The sequence below is a fragment of the Echiichthys vipera genome (assembly GCF_963691815.1).
Source record: "Echiichthys vipera genome assembly, chromosome: 13".
Lineage (NCBI taxonomy): Eukaryota > Metazoa > Chordata > Actinopteri > Perciformes > Trachinidae > Echiichthys > Echiichthys vipera.
In genome coordinates this window covers 3336391-3341795 of record NC_139838.1, presented here as the reverse complement: position 1 = coordinate 3341795, position 5405 = coordinate 3336391, and positions in this window count along the sequence as shown.

Sequence of the window (5405 nt, the reverse complement as noted above, 5' to 3'; positions counted from 1 at the left end):
GATTCCCTCCAGGCACGTTATTTACGCATATAAAGCAATATAATCTGCTGTGCCTAAAATGTACTTTAACCCCTGTGTGTGTGTGTGTGTGTGTGTGTGTGTGTGTGTGTGTGTGTGTGTGTGTGTGTGTGTGTGTGTGTGTGTGTGTGTGTGTGTGTGTGTGTGTGTGTGTGTGTGTGCCACTGCAGCACCCAAGACAGAAAACGATAATTAAACACTGTACTTGTATACATGTTACACTGTCATTTATCATGTTCCAGTAAAACCTCACAAAACAAGTGTTTCTTGGAAGAACGTCCCAGCTATTACGCAAAGGGTACATCACTGTGCCCTTTATTATTTCCAATAAAGAAACAACAACAACAAGAATTGAGTGTTCTTTGTTCTATGTTAGTTCACACACACACACACACACACACACACAGACACACACACACACACACACACACACACACACACACACACACACACACACAGACACACACACACACACACACACACACACACACACACACACACACACACACACACACACACACACACACACACACACACACACACACACACAGACACACACAGACACACACAGACACACACACACACAGAGACACACACACACACACACACACACACACACACACACACACACACACACACACACACACACACACACACACACACACACACACACACACACACACACACACACACACAGAGACACACACAGACAGACAGAGACACACACAGACAGACAGACACACACAAACACACGCACGCACACAAACGCACACACACAAACGCAGACACAAACGCACACACACAAACGCAGACACAAACGCAGACACAAACGCACACACACAAACGCAGACACAAACGCAGACACAAACGCAGACACAAACGCACACACACAAACGCAGACACAAACGCAGACACAAACGCAGACACAAACGCACACACACAAACACACGCACGGACACACGCACACACACACGCACACACACACGCACACACACACGCACACACACACACACACACACACACACACACACACACACGCACACACACACGCACACACACACACACACACACACACACGCACACACACACACACACACACACACACACACACACACACACACACACACACACACACACACACACACACACACACACACACACACACACACAGACACACACACAGACACAGACACACAGTGACGTGCGGTCAGGGGAGGCAGGTGAGGCTGTGCCTCCCCTGTCATCATGAGAGGAAAAAGAAACGAAATAATAAAATAACACAAGTATTAATATGTGTCCTCTGGACTATGATTTTGGTGTGGTTCTTAATGTATTTTGACCGTTTTTATAGTAAAAATGGCAGAAAATTCTGTATTTCCTATTTAAATAAACGGAGTCTCTTCGGAGACGAGAGGTGAGGCACGGACAGCCGAGCCTCCCTCCAGATTGCGCAATCACTCACAAACTGTATTGAGCGCGTGCCCTCTGCGCGTGCTTGTTCCCATTTCTGTTTATGTTTCCAATATGATGGTTGAGGACACTTTTATGTAATAAAAGCATACGTCTTCTTTTCCATGGTGTTCAGTGATGTATTTTACTTATGTGTGTAATATTTACATCTTATTGATGTGACATAAATCCACAGGGGAAATGCCTGCCTTGAGGCAGGCAGTACCTCTGCCTCAAGGCAGGCGGCGATAGGGAGCAGCCTGATAGCCTGCAGCCAGATCACGGTGAACTCTGACCTGTGTGCAAAAAGTAAACACAAGAAGTGGGCTGTGCGACGCTGTAGAGCTTAGCGACAAGCTGCCATTTCTCGCCCTGAAAATGGAGGATTTGATTTCTAAACTAAGACATTTTTCAAAGCTGGACTTTCAGTCAGTAAAGGAAAGATATACTGCAATATACAGATGCACTGGTGTTTTAAAATGGTTTTCAGCATCCTATTCTCTCCTCCTATCCTATTGGCATCCTCCTAGTGCCTCCCCAACCCCAACCCTCACTGCACGTCACTGACACAGACACAGACACACAGACACAGACACACAGACACAGACACACAGACACACACACACACACACACACACACAGACACACACACACAGACAGACACACACACAGACAGACACACACAGACAGACACACACACAGACAGACACACACACACACACACACACAGACAGGACCGGTGTTCAATTATTATTTTTATTTATTTTGTGCCGGTGTTCAGTCATGGCACTGAGTGGAGTGGGGATCACGTGTATGCTGTTACCGCTGTCTCTGGTCATATCGGGGAGCTGGCGGTCTGTTAGATCATGCCAATGAAACCCGGACGCGGACGCAGGTTAAGGGCGCGCCCACCGACAAGAAACAGACGCAGACGCAGCCTGATGTAACGTAAGTGTCGTGCACTAGTCCGCACACTTCAGTGATGTTTGCCCAGCTCCAACCACAGATGTACAAGGAAAATAATAACCCAAAATGGAAAACCAAAAGGGCAAGGGTGGCGCAGAAAAGGCGAGGATTAAAAAGAGAAAAGCCCTGGAGACAGACGCAGCCAACTCTCCTCTCACACTCGGTGACAGCGTCCTATAACGATCATATAATAGTATAATATAATTGTATATATAATATCACGGCCAAAAGCTCTATGCGCCTCCGGAGGCCGTAGCACGAGGAGCTCTCGTAGGGATTGGGCTTACTAGGGTTTGATTACCGGCGTTGCTGTGTGGAGCCGGTCTTCCGCGTTCCACACAAGACCGGATTTTTTTTATTACTGGAAAAAAATAATACAAAATAACTCGGTGTTGGCCTCAACCACTGGTAATACCGCATACCGCGGCAACCCTGATTGTTACTAATAATTGCCATAATAATTTCTTATAGCCTGTCTAACCTAACGTTACATAATTTAAATAATATTATGATGCAACGCCACATAACTGGCCACAAACTTTGATTTGTAGCCCCTCAGATACAAGATGCATCACCAAGCACCAGCCATCAGCCCACAGGTCCAGAGTGTGCAGGTAGGATTGCTCATTAAGTGAATATTATTAGAATTAATATAATGAAGAGTATGGTGTAGACCTAGCCTGGTCCTACCAGACTCGTACTTCATTTCATTTGCACAGAGAGTCCGGACCTACTCAATTGATAGACTTTAACTAACTTGGCAGGCAGGTGTCTGTTGAAATTTAAAACTATTGGATCTGCCCAGTGCCACTCTGGATCTGCTATAACCAATCGCTAACGTTTGGCCGGGAATCACGTTGCGCGCAGGCTGTAAACAAACCAAACACTGCATGAAGATGTAAACGAGAGCTGATTGGACCCAGATTGCAATTGATGATGATAGAGGATTCAGCACTACAATAATGAAACTGACTTGAATTTTTTACTTGAAAAAGGGGAGATTTGTGACGAGATTTATGAACATTTTTATGATTTAGAGTCAGAGGCAGAGCCAGGAGCCAGTGGTGAGGAAGAAACAGGTGAGCTAGTGTGTGAACAAGCAAGCATCAGTTCCCATAAAACCACTTTCTATGCCCCAATGATAGTAGTGGCCAGTTATACTTTTGATCATTAGTAATAGTAAGAATTACAGTAGGAATTACAAGGCTCTAGAGAACAGTGCGCTATTGTATGCTTAACATATAAAGTTATAAGTACATTATTTTAATATAATAGGTCGTGATCTAAAGTGGGTCGGTCTGAGGTATGAAACTCCAGGGCTGAAAATGAGTCCCACTCCGGCCCTGATTTAAATCATAGACTAACAAACACTTACAAAGAAAGAAACCTGGTTATTTCCCAGACACACACAAACACAACTCTTTTTGCTTTGTCCTTTTACCAGATATAACCGTCCTGCACTTACACCCATACAAAACACAGCTTTCTTTCTCTCTCTTTCTAGCTTTACTTCAGTCTTAGCAAAGAATGCACAACATGTATTATAGATCAAAATATATCTTACCAGTTTGTTGGATGTTTGCCATGGGAGGTACAGTTCTCCAAATGACACCGACTTTTATAGTGATCACACACGCACACACGCACACACACGCACACACACCCACAAGCAGACACACGCACACACCCACGCGCACACACACCCACGCACACACACACACACACACACACACACACACACACACACACACACACACACACACACACACACACACACACACACACACACACACACACACACACACACACACACACACACACACACACGCGCGCGCGCGTCCTGTGATGACTTTATTATGGCCCCCTAATGTCTTTATGTCCTCTCTTCCTGTGTACAGGGATGAATGGACATATTGTGCGTGTGTGTGCGTGTGTGTGTGTGTGTGTGTGTGTGTGTGTGTGTGTGTGTGTGTGTGTGTGTGTGTGTGTGTGTGTGTGTGTGTGTGTGTGTGTGTGTGTGTGTGTGTGTGTGTGTGTGTGTGTGTGTGTGTGTGTGTGTGTGTGGCATGATGAGGGGGTGACCGACCCCCACACACGCACACACACACGCACACACACGCACACACACACGCAAGCACACACACACGCGCGCACACACACACGCACGCACACACACACGCACACACACACGCAAGCACACACACACGCACGCACACGCACGCACAATATGTCCATTCATCCCTGTACACAGGAAGAGAGGACATAGAGACATTAGGGGGCCATAATAAAGTCATCACAGGACGCGCGCGCGCGCGTGTGTGTGTGTGTGTGTGTGTGTGTGTGTGTGTGTGTGTGTGTGTGTGTGTGTGTGTGTGTGTGTGTGTGTGTGTGTGTGTGTGTGTGTGTGTGTGTGTGTGTGTGTGTGTGGCATGATGAGGGGGTGACCGAGGTGTGGTTATCTGTGTCTTCAAATGAAAACGGCCTCAGCTGTGGAGAATTAAAAAAAAGTAAATACAGAAGAACAGAAACTATGCCAAACACTTACAAAGAAAGAAACCTGGTTATTTCCCAGACACACACAAATACAACTCTTTTTTCTTTGTCCTTTTACCAGATATAACCGTCCTGCACTTACACCCATAAGACACACGGCTCTCTCTCTCTCTCTCTCTCTCTCTCTCTCTCTCTCTCTCTCTCTCTCTCTCTCTCTCTCTCTCTCTCTCTCTCTCTCTCTCTCTCTCTGGTATATATTACAACCCTTTTGAGACTATTTATGCTTTCGTGGATACAAGGATTAAGTTATAAGAGTTAACACTCAACATAAGGAATCTTCACATGGGATTATACACCCCGTTCTTTCTAACGCGAACAGACAAGTGAGATGAGATGAGCACGGGTAATCAACTCATACCACCTTCCAAAGCTCCAGAGGACAAGCCAACACAAGCGTCTGTCTCAGAAAACAGACCGGT